Source organism: Lycorma delicatula, chromosome 3 (genome assembly GCF_047948215.1).
Source record: "Lycorma delicatula isolate Av1 chromosome 3, ASM4794821v1, whole genome shotgun sequence".
NCBI lineage: Eukaryota > Metazoa > Arthropoda > Insecta > Hemiptera > Fulgoridae > Lycorma > Lycorma delicatula.
Genome location: NC_134457.1, coordinates 62,956,771 through 62,969,992, shown reverse-complemented (window position 1 = coordinate 62,969,992; position 13,222 = coordinate 62,956,771). Strand labels below are relative to the sequence as shown.

General features: G+C 25.2%; 1 protein-coding gene across 5 annotated transcripts in view; it reads right to left on the bottom strand.

Moving 5' to 3' along the window:
• LOC142321653 (guanylate kinase) overlaps window positions 1–7,204 on the bottom strand; it is a 55,253-nt gene extending 48,049 nt beyond the window's left edge. For 4 of the 5 annotated variants that reach the window (XR_012755694.1, XR_012755695.1, XR_012755693.1 and 1 more), the window contains exon 1: window positions 6,916–7,203. The gene's annotated coding sequence lies outside the window, so the exon portion shown is untranslated. Of the gene's footprint in view, window positions 1–6,915 lie in introns of all 5 variants that reach the window. The other variant, XM_075359918.1, reaches the window with a different exon arrangement.
• Window positions 7,205–13,222: the final 6,018 nt, after the last annotated feature.

Sequence of the window (13,222 nt, the reverse complement as noted above, 5' to 3'; positions counted from 1 at the left end):
CACCTTGGGATGAATAATCAAATAAATCACTTTTATTAAATGCTTTATCAATATGAGGTTTATCTACAGCTACATCCTCTATTTTTTACAATGTTAATTAATAGAGCACTTTAAGCTACTAATGAATATTTGTTACTATCAAACCTATTAATACTTTATTGGATAGCAATAGGCTATTTCAAAAAGCAATCTTATTTATCACTCTATAAAGTATAGTTTATTTATGATATGCAGAATAAATTAAATTTATTACCTTTCATTTAATACTACGCATAAGAAAATTATGTTTTTAAACACTGCAGTGAGGTTATTAACACAGATTTAAAAATGAATGAAACAATTCCAGTGTTTGTAAATAGTTAAAAAATATTTTTATATTCTTTTGTATTTTAGCATTAGATGGGTGCTATTTATTTACAATCAAAGTATTTTTTATCCATTTTTCTCAATAACATATGCCCAAACAAGTGCAATGAAGATATTAAAGCAACACCTAAAAAATCATACATTTCCAAAAATATTAAATATTTCTTCTGGTGAACAGCATCATTTTCAGCTTTCATCTGAAAGGTTCTGGTTACAAATCCTGGTCAAGCTCGCCATTTTTTATGAACTGCAATTATAATATATGTATTCTATACACAAGTCATGAGCTTATTAAGTGAATTAATCATCTACAATAAAAATAACAATTCTTAAATTCTAGAAGCTTCTTGCAGCTTATAGAAAGTTCAATTTTTTTTAAAGAATTTTAAGCTATTTTAATACCCTTTTAATAATTTTATTGTACTTTTATTGAGAAACAAAATAAAGGTCAAGGTCACTACTACCTGGTTTGAATTCATTCAAAATTATGCTAATTTTATTTTATTTTTTAAGTATTTATTTTTGCCACAGCTTTAACCATCCAATTACAGTTACTCATAAAATAAAAATTTTATAAACCCTGGCTGTGATTCAAACCTACAACTATCTAGAAGAAAGTGCACAGATTCAATCATTTTGCCTCAGGGGCCGGAAATATCCTAATATAAAATTCTATATTCTGATATAAGATTTTATAATAATGCAATTAATATATAATAATAATCCACAAAGTACAGAATTAAAGAACATTCTTATCTTACTTTTTTTCATTAAAGCACTTTCGGGCATAAGCCCATCTTCAGTAATGTTTTTCAAATTTTACTTTTTTACATTACACAATAGATAAGAATATACGTTAAAATTAAGTCAATATACAAAAATTTTTTTTTGTTAATTTTAAACTACAATATTAAAATTTTGTTTTCCTTTAACATGAAATTTTAATATTATAACTTTCAAATTAAATAACTTTCAAAATTAAATTTTTAAAAAGGTTGTTTAAATTGAAACTGACTGAACAAATAATATTTGTTCTATAAATTTTAACGCATCATGTTAACTATTGTGTAAATGTAAAAAAGTAAATTTTAAAAAACATTACTGGAGATTGGCTTTGTCCAAAAGAGCTTTAATGAAAAAAAAAGTAAGGTAAAAATGTTTTTTTAATTCTGTACTTTGTGTTGTACCTGAAGATTTATATTATATAATTAGCTAGATTTTATGTACACAGGAAATATGGACTACAAAAAATTTAATTTAAATAAATTAAAAATATATTATTTTACAACATCCAAAAATGAAAATACACTAAGAGAGCTTCTGTAACATTCATTAAATGAGAAATACATTTAAGTACTTTTTATTGGTAAGAAAGTAAGGAAAGTTATCTGCAGACATAACTCCCCATTCAAATTCTGTTAAAATGACGTTTTCCAGCATCAACAGAAAACACGAACTAAATAATACTAATAATAATAAAATTTCATACCATTTAAACTAACAGCTTTTTGAAGAAATAATAAACACAATAACAACACACAATTCACAGATAAACATATCAACAGGAGATAATATAAGTTCATTAAGTGTTACTACTAAAATATAATTAAATCTGGGTTGCAATAAACATAAATAAGATTATGCAATTTAAATTTTAGATAAAAAACTAAACAAATATAAATAATAAATTGGAAACTGGGTTTTAAATTTAAATGTAATAAGAATACTAAATAATAAAACTGTTTTTACAAACAAATAAATTGCAAGTAAACAATGATTTTATTTTATCTTTTGTCTAGCATTAGCGTAATAGCTTAGAAAGTTGTTATCTTATCTAAATAAAAAACCAATAAAATTTATTTGACACAGTACTATCAAAACTACGAATACACATCTAATCTTTTTTATCTACACAAACTGAAAGATCTGACAGCAGCAAACAATTAGATTTCAATTAACAACAGTTAGTACAAAAATATACAGTATATTATAAACTTACGGAAAAATGAATTATTTGGGTTTATTTCAGTCATCCACACAATGAACACTTTAAAATAATTTTACTTAAAATGAATTTATGTTACTACTATGTTACTAATATGATATGAAATTACTAATTATTTTTTGTACATCAAAATTAAAATTTTTCAGTGACAATTTCTCTCACAGTCTTAAACCAGTGTGCTTCAGATTTAAGTGAAAGTGAAAGACCATTTTTTATTAACTTTTTAACAGATTCTATCAAAAATCATTAAGGGCTGATCACTAAACTAACAATCCTAAACAATTATAAGAACTAATGGAGCTGTAGGTACAGAAGATGGCAGGTACTGTATAATTCCTACTATCCAACCTAATATTATGTATAATTAAATTTGAGGGGAATTCAACAAGAAAAGATTAAAAATGTTGGCTGTAGAATTTTCCATTAGTTAATTAAATTCAAACATTTTAAAGATTATTTAAAAGGTTTAATGAATCAAAAAAAAAAAGTACGAATATATAATTATAATTTTACTGACGTAGAATTTATCGACTCACCATTTAGACTAAGTGGAAAGTTAAGGTAGACTGACGTACATTTAATCATTAACTTACATCTTGGGCTGCCCAGAACAATTTTGAATTTTTTTTATCATTGTTATTTTTATTGTATTTCTTTATAAGGATAAAAATATTCCTTTTTCATTTTTATATTTTATTTTCAATTTCATTGTACTTATTTATTGATAATAACTGTTTAATAAAAAGTTTTTTCTAGTTTTATATTTCATTAAATGGTTCTAGGGCAGTTTCTTACAGTACTTAATTGTTTAGTCTAATTCATTCTTCGAATCATAAAATGCATCAGTACTTGCCATTAGAAAACAACTATGTTAAAGAAATGCATTTTATAAGTGTTAATAGACATCATTAGTTGGAATTTTTTTTTGAAATATTTTTATTTTCTTTCACTTTTACAATTGAAGATTTAGGAATTTTCAAGTCATTTATGTCTTACATAGAATTTATTGTCACTGAAAGTGTTAAGTACTCAGTCATAATTCTTAGAATTATGCCATCACACAAAGGGTTAACACAGTACTACCACAAATTCAACTATCTAATATCCTTTTTTTTTAATTTTTTAATTTAAAAACACTGCTTTTAATATTTTTTTAACTAACATTTTTTATTTTCATGTTTCAACATTTACATGATTATTTAATTTACTTAGGAAAAATATATTCATAATAACAGCTACTTATCCAAATAAACACACACATACATTCTATTAACAGATTTGAATTTCTCAGTAATGTATTACTTTTTTAAATATTAACAAATCAGATTTTATTGTTGTCAGAAAACCTGATGAATAATTATCTCTTATATTTTTAAGAAATTATCCTTCTGTAATGGTTTGGATTATAGACAACCTGACCTAGAACAAACCCAACAGACTTTACCCCTGTACATGTTTATACTCACAGTTTATTACTAGTACCTAGAAATATAAATATTGCTAATAGAAAACCACCTACAAACATACCAAAGGGATTTTTTAATTCATGGATTCATCTCTAGTTATAGAATACAATAATGTCCACCAATGCATTATGTTTACCTAATATCTGATGATTTTCTTGGCCAAATTATTTTAATAAGGTTACATTTAAGCAAGCCATTAAAACATTTATATAATTTTAAATAGTTCATGTTCAATATTTTTCATTTCATTCCTATGTGTGCTAATATTTATAACAAAAGTTATTTAAAATATAATAAAATTAATTTGTCTGATTATAAATGAACGGGCAAATTTTGAACATGATAAACTGTTTAAATAAGCTCACCTGTTTTAATATCTACCTTTAAATAAAGTTTAGTGTAAACACTAAAAATTGGCTGAATCATGACAAAAATCACACTTCAACAATGATAATTTGTTCCTAACGTTTTAGTATTTTAATAACTGATGATAAATCAGTGGATTCAAAAAACTTACATAAAGGTTAAGTTTGCTATTTTGGAATGTTGATAGATGCTTTTATTATTAGTTACAGTACACAATGTAAGTCAATCAATAATTAAACAACCCACATTCCTCTGTACCAATATATTGTATTTTTTTTTTTTATAATCAAAAACCAACTTGAACAATGAAAATATGGAATTACAAAGTAAATGACACTTCATTTTTTCTTTTCTTTAATCCAATAGCACTTTCACGAGATCCTGCATCATCAGTTTTATATAAATTATGTAAAATTACAAATCAAACATAAATTTTTTTCAAAATAAAAATTAAAATAAAATAATAGAATTACTATCATATATACAAAATATGAATTCAATTAAATAAAAATAAGTAAAAATGTATAAATAAGATGTCAAGTACGAATTAAATTAAATCAAATTTAAAAAATTAGAAAATTTATACCTTGTAACCTGTCAGTCAATGTTACATTACTGAATGAATTTGAAATTATTTATATACATTCTGATTATATCTATTTTTATCTAAAAACGTGCAGTCATCTGTTGCCGCTTTTATAAGAGTGTCATCTTCATAATCTCTCTGAAAGTTGATCAAGCTGTAAATTATTTTGTATTTATATAAATAAAAGCTCTCCACAATGTCCAAATTTTTACTATAATTATTTAAATTAAATTTCTTGATTTCCACTATTTCTAAATTTGTCCAAATATCAGATACAGAATATTTATTATTAATAAGGTGGTCAGCAACATTAGATAAACCAAATTTACCATTTTTGTAATATCTAATGTGCTCTAAAAATCTAGTTTTAAAAGACCTTAATTTTATAATATATATATGGTCACAATCATTGCATTTTATTTTATAAATTCCGCATGAATAATATGTCAGTGTGAATGTTATTTTTTAAATATTTTATTATATGATTGTTTGTCTTGTATCCTGGTTTAAATTTACTTTTTCATAAATATTAGTTATATTTTTAACTACATTATCAGTGAATAAGTATTTTAAATATGTTGTCAATTTTTTGTATATCATTTATAGGTATAAGAGTTTGGTATTATTCATTTTTTAAATTTGTTTTTTTTTATATATATATATATATTATTAATTAAAGAAACAATATAACCATTATGTTAAGCAATTTGTTTTGTAGTATCTATTAATTTGTTTAATTTACTTTTTATTTTTATTGTAATGTGTGTAATTAATTATTCTATTAACCATGTGTTATGTACAAAGTTTGTGTGACCACGGATGTTTTTAGATAAAAATAGATATAATCAGAATGTATATAAATAATTTCAAATACATTCACTAATGTAACATTGGCTGACTGGGTTACATAGTATGAATTTTCTAATTCTTATTTTTAAATTTTATTTTAATTTTTAATTCTTAATTGACATCACATTTATGCATATGTACTTATTTTTATTTAATTTACTTCATATTCTGTATATATGATAGTAATTTTAATATTTTAATTTTTATTTTAAAAAAATGTGTTACTTTTGATATATAATTTATATATAAATATAATTTATAATATATCATATATATATATGATATATTATTTATACAACTGATGATGCAGGATCCCACAAAAGTGCTATTGGAATAAAGAAAAAATAAATAAAATAAAGTAAGGTAAGTGTCATTTCATTTACTTTGTAATTCTGTACTTGGGTTGTTAAGGTTCGCTTTTGAATATTAAGAAAATAATAATAATACTAATATATAGATAAATTATTAAACTCATTTACTGATCAAAGAGAACAATCTCCCACTCTCTAAACACTTTTTCAAAGCTGAATGTAGTACTTCTCTCAAAGTGTAAACATTTTTATAAACTGAAGACAAAATTTGTGTTAACTTTACGGTAAAGATTTAGATATATATCTGGATAAAACAAGTAGGCAAAATTCAATAAAATATTTTACAACTGCAACAAAGTTTAAATTCATGAGGTTTTTTTTAACTTGGAATAATAAAATACCAATGATACCAACAAACAGGAAATCTATTAATCATAATCATAGGAATTTTTTCTTGCTATAGAGCTACAGTAGTTTGCTAGAAATAACTCTGTAACCTGATTATTTATGCATAATTTTTTAACTACCAACAATACCGTCAAACCTAGCCAGCAATCAACTTTCAGATGCACTAAACCATTTCCACCCAATTTCCCTTTAGGATCTACAAATCTTTCAAAGGAAAACCAAAGATTCCCCAAAAGGTTAACTTTACACAAAGGGAAAATCAATACAATCACGACTACAGCTTGTAAACAACAATCTTCGAGATAATTAAGGTACAGGTTATTTATTCAAAACATTTTCTATAAATTATAGAATGGGGATTAAATACAACATATACACAACAATGTCACAATAGAAGTACGAAGCGCCTACCCCACAACTTTCAACAACATAGCCATCGTTTTATCTGAATGAAAAAAACGCAAACAAATCGTAATTATTAAAATAGTAACTCGCACAATAACAAACTGATTTAAAAAAAATGGAATAACTCAATAAATACAACATGTACATACGTACCTCGTAACAGATTTGACACTAGTAACGTTTTGTAAGAAAAAAAATTAAAGGTGTTTATGATCGTCTGCGTGAAACGTGCTGACGATTTACAAGGATTCTAAAATTTGAATAAACTTTAACGCACTAAGCTTACATACGAATTTTTAAACGAAAGAGCTATCATAAACTAACAATATCGCATAATAAAACTGCAACTGAAACTATCCCCATTCAGTAAATGTAATTCAAAATTGAAATAAATTACACGCACAACGCGATTAATATAACCTAATTAAATTAAACAATGTAGGCAACATACAATTCAAAATAATCGCACTATACACTAATCATTTTAATGTTACTTAATAAAAAGACTGAAAAAGTTTTAAATATTTATTAAAACACAAAAAAGAATAAAAAAATATCATTTTGTCTGGTAGAAACAAAATACATATGTAGATGGTAAACCGAAGACGTAGTATCGAACAAATTCAGAAAATAAGTTAACCATTTTGTTTTTTCCTTGACATATCACTAGCATCGCGGTTGTAAACTCTTTGTAATCTCAAAGAAATTAAAAAATTATTTAATAGTGGTCCCAATTTTGCCAACAAAATGTTTTTATTCTGCTGCTATTCATTATTATTTAATCATACTGAGAGGAATGTTTTCTACAAATTATTCTCCCTTAAATACAACTCTCAAAAATTATATCTGTTTAAAAGAAGTCAAAATGTCCTGCAGCCAAATCAAACAATTATATTTCCATATTTAAATAATAATAGTTATTTTCACATTGCAAAACAAAATAACTTTAAACAGAAACATTATAAAATCAGCTGTTCTCAATTTCCTATAAAAGTTTTAAGTTCAATCACTTTAAAAAAAATGATATCTAGTTAAATATTTTGATTAAAATTTCCAAATTTCTCATACAATATTTTCTTATCATATCTCCAACTTCAAGCTTACCTTTTTATCAAATTATTAATAAAAATCACTATATAGGGTTAAACAGTGCATGTAATGTACAAAACGAAGTACGAGTAGTCTTAAAGCATAATGCACAATGGTTAATTTTGCTTGCCTCTGAATACATATTGGTGTTGGTGTGTGGTTGTAATGAAGTATAATGGGGGAAAACATTCATAATCCACTGTAAGAATGTTTTCAATTAACCACACATGTGTTTTGCACCACTCTAGTGCTCCAACAGTACAATACCCATCACCTGCATCTAAAAATACCACTTTCAAACTGCACAAAGACTATTCTTACATTTACTGCACTAGTTTTGTGCCCTCACTCTGTATGTTATTGTAGCCTACATATTTTTCATGCAGGTCAACAATAGTAGTAATCAATGTTTATTATTTTTTAATTACATGATACAAAAATATTTTTTTTTATGCAGAAACAGACATTTTCTAATAACTGCCTGAAATTGGAAAACTCATTTCTCTTGTAAGATAAATAACAAATTTAAAAATGTACCTTACGTTCTATCAGACTAAAGCATTCATTTGTTTACCTACACATAAAATTTTAAGAAGACATATGTGATTACTTAGTCAAGATAGAGTAATACCACCCTCATTATTTGATATATTATTAAATATACTGGAGAATTCTTGTTTCAAGAAAAAGTTAAATTTTAATTTATTGTCAACTTTTAAGAGTATTTTTTTTAAATAGTACTTTCATAGGCATGAATGTTTCAATAAAAAAAGAGCAAAGCCCTAGTTATTACCTTTTTCCTCAGTAGTACAATTTAAACTTATGTGAACTCCACTCACAGATTATACAATAGCAACAAAAATTAAATTAAATTTTCCATAACTATTGACTTCAATATGGCAGCCACTTCAATTTTATTCAAACTGGGTTGGAAAAATTGTACTAATAAAAAGTAATTTCTATTTTATTTAAATTGGTAGGAATTTTTCTACAAATAATTGGCAAGGGAAGTAGTCATCATAGATACCAGAGTCGGAGGGATACATTGATGAAGTGTCGTTTAGAAAATTCAAATTTAATATCATTTACCTGAAATGTTTTATGAACTTCTATCTTGTTAAACGAAGAACAATATGAATATGCCCAGGTGCAAGGATTGTCTTCTTAATATTATTTACAATAATTATTATTAATATAACAATAAAATTTATATTTTTGATGACTATCAGATTTAAGTACTCAGGCTAAAATAAGAAGTTATTTATTTAAATAAATATTTGCATACACAATAATTGCTCTTGTTATGATGTAATATAGTATTTTTACTTTTTTTATTTCAAATGCAAATTTTTGTAGCAATGAGATTTAAATAAACAATATACAATATTTTAGATCAATTTTTTTTAGAAATATATGCATTCTTACATAAAAGCACTTACATACTTGTTCTTTTAAATGAGAAATAATCTTATTTGTTTAAGTAAAAATTCATTTACCTTCATAGAAAAATAAATAAAATTAACAAGAAAAAGACATTATAATAATTTTTTGCTACATCTTAGACAGTTTTTGTCATATTATTAATATGAATTAATCACCAGAACTGGTAAACTGTATATACCATTATAATAAACATCAGTATCACCTATAGTAAACGCATCCATATGAACCAAATTTTTATCATTAGATTGGTCTATATTGTTTATTATAATTTACAATTACTCTACTGGAGTAAGTTCTTTTTGTTTATCATTTAGTTTTTTCATCTTAATAAATTTTAGATCTGATCGAATATAATTTAACAAATCCTTGAATAAAATAATCAATAGCAAAAAATCTCATGTAAATTTTTGGCAAATATAAATGAAATTTTTTGTAAAATTATCTGACTGTTTTTTTGGGTAATAAGCTGTAATCAAGAAGTAAAGTACAATGGTATATTAAGCTTGCGAGTAGGAAAGATTTTTCTACCCTTGGTAGTTAAATCACACTACCTTGCAGCCTTCATGTATTGTTTAAAACTTCCCATTTGTTATTATATTATTTACTATATGGTGTTAAAACCTGGTGAAAGATGTTACTGCATCAATTTTGCCAAAAGCTCACTCAATAAACATGCTGAAAAGACATGTAATAGCCAGCAAGGAATTTATATTAATACTATACAAACACAAGAATTTCCAAAAATGTTTAAGCTAGAGAAAAATAGCAAATATTCAGCTACATGGTTCATAATACTTTAAGGAGATCAGATCTTAAACAAACTACATCAGATATTTTTGTTTTCATTCCTAATAGTTAGATACTTTTGGTTGGACCTATTATATTTTTTTATTACATCGATTTCATAAGAAAGCTACCTATTGTAATGATTCGACTTCTGGAAAATTTTGACATATCTTTGCATTTCACATCCCCAGACCCCAAAACCACTGTCAGCTCATACGTTTATATATATATTTCACTTTCTTGTGGACATGATAACTGCCGTAATTTTGTGCCAATCACTTTCAAATTGTTTCTTAAAAATAACTCATCCCAAAATCTCGGTTGAGTTCGTTATTGGTCAAAATCAGACCATGGGGTGGAAATGAGGGAGCTTTTTCAAAAAAACAAAATATCGCTATAACTTTCTTATTAAGAAAAATATCAAATTTGTTTAAATGCAACTATGCATGCTGTCTATTTAACTAAATTTACTTTACTACACTAACTGAAATATATTAGATTATAATATCACTATCAAAATAGATGGTGATGCGATCTACTGCAGCTTTCAAAATACTGCCATCATATTATTATGTCTGAAGGTTGATCATATTAAATTTATTTTCATGTTGAGATATATATATATATATATATATATATATATATATATATATATAGAGAGAGAGAGAGAGTGTGTGTGTGTGTGTATCTTTCTAAAATGTCTAATCCCTTACTATTTGTTTTATAATATATATTTTTTTTAAATTTTCTAATTTGTCCTAATATGAGATATTGCATGTTTAATCTTAATCAGATAATTAGAGAAACCCAGTTTGCCTGTTTTATAATTTCTAAAATGTTCCAGGAATCTATCCTTAAAGTATCTAGTGGTATTTCCTACATAAATATGGTCACAATCATTACATTCAATTTTATAAATACTACTCAAATTATATAAATCAGATGAATCATTATGTTTATTACTTATTAGGTGTTTATTATGTGGTTATTTGTCTGGTATGCAGGTTTAAATTTATTATTACTATAAACCTTAGTAATATGTTCAGCTATTTTATCAGTATATACATTTTTTAAATATACATCGTCAACTTTCTGCATGCTGTTTAATGTAATTAAATGTGTAATATTTTTAATTTTAATTAAATTATATTATTTTTAATTTTTGACATTTGTTTATTATATATATTATCTACTAAAGAATTATCATAACCATTACATATGGCAATTTGTTTTTTAATAAATATTTCTTTGTTTAATTTATATTTATTTCCATCATACATTGTATAATTAATTGCTCCATTTACCATGTATTGACTTTGTGTGACCACAGGTGATTTGAAGATCTGTGTTTAGTGGTTTAGTGGTTTACACATTGATTATTTTTATTATTAATTTCAATACTAACATCTAAATAATTTATTTATTTTTTATTATCAATTTCAACCCATTATAGTAGGAATTTAATTTGTTTAAAATGATTAAATGCTCGTTACATATAACTGGATTATAAACTACAAAAATACCATCAACATATCTAGTCCATAACAAAATATGCGTATGAGTTATCCCATAAACAACTTTATTTTCAAATTCTTGTAAATAAACCTAAAATAAAATGGATTACAAAGGAAAACCCATCGATAGAGTGATTTCCTGGGTGTAATATTTGTCATCAAATTTAAAATAATTCTGTTTGCATATGTTTCTTATAATAATATTTTCAATAAATAAGGGATCTTCATGATTTTGCATTAATTTATTCTCTATAACATTAATAGCTTTTTTTTATAGGTATCCTAGTATGTATATGTATGTATCCTAGTATACCTTCAGAAAAAACTATTAATATGATAAAGAATAAATTAATGCAAAATCATTAAGATCCCTTATTTATTAAAAATATTATTGTTATTAGTGCTCCTGTATATATAGTGGAATAAGGTCAACCTACTTTATTTATTCTGTACTTTAGTTGATCTAATAAAATAAAAAAATAAAAAATATATATACACACACTATAACAGTACATATACTATTATATCTTAAAGTAATAGTAAAAACAAACATCAAACACAGTAATACTGTATTTATAATACAAATAATATTATATGTATATATTAAACAGTATATATACAGGTGTTTGAAAAAAAATCTGCGGTTTTAAATTAAATTTACTATATTAATATATTATTTAGAATTGCAAATGTATGTCTTTTATACATGAAAGTACAAAGTCTAAAAATTTTTACTTCTTACTGTAACTAACTATTATAACACTTAACAGTTTATAGGCCCTGTAAATGTCAAACAAATAATCCACCTCATTCTACATTCTGGCGAGCATATCTACAGGAATCACTCATACAGCTGCAGTTACTCTTTGGTGCAGATGGTAAAGTGAGAGGATTTTTTCTTGGTATATGTTTTTTATGTAGCCCCAAAATAAGAAATTCATTGGAGTCAAATTGAGACTTCAAGGTGACCAAGCAATAGGAGGGTTCTCGGCCATCCAGCCTTCTGGGAGCACAGTCTGTTCAACTTCTACATGATGTGAAGAGGCACCATCCTGTTGGAAAATTAGGCCCTCCAAATTTTAAATCTGCAGAAACACAAGTTCTCTCACAAGTTCAATTACACTAAGCCCATGACTCTGCTTATGAAAAAGAAATGACCTAAAAATTTGATTATGCATATCACACAACACATTCGGATACTTTCAAACAGGTTGTGGATGAATTCTCTTAGCCCCATACTCGACAATTATTGCAATTCCTGACTCCATTAACATGAAATGTTACTTAATCAAAAAAAAAAGTGCAAAAAAAATGTTAAGTCTAACACAATTACAAACTGAACTCTTTGTGGCTTATTGTTAGGTTTAATTTCATAGAATAGCTGCAATTTATAAGCACAAAGTTTCAATCACTTATGAACATCATGTAGGGTCCTTTAGGAAAGTTTAGTTTACAACTAACACAATGAACTTAAAATTTAACTTTAAATGAACTCACCACTTGTTTTTGGTTTACCTAGAACTGCCCTTTCAAAATGTTTATGATTTCCAAAAATGACATGATGTATGCTTTTGTCACTCAGAGAATTTCTACAATAGACTTAAATATAATTTATATTACGGTCACTG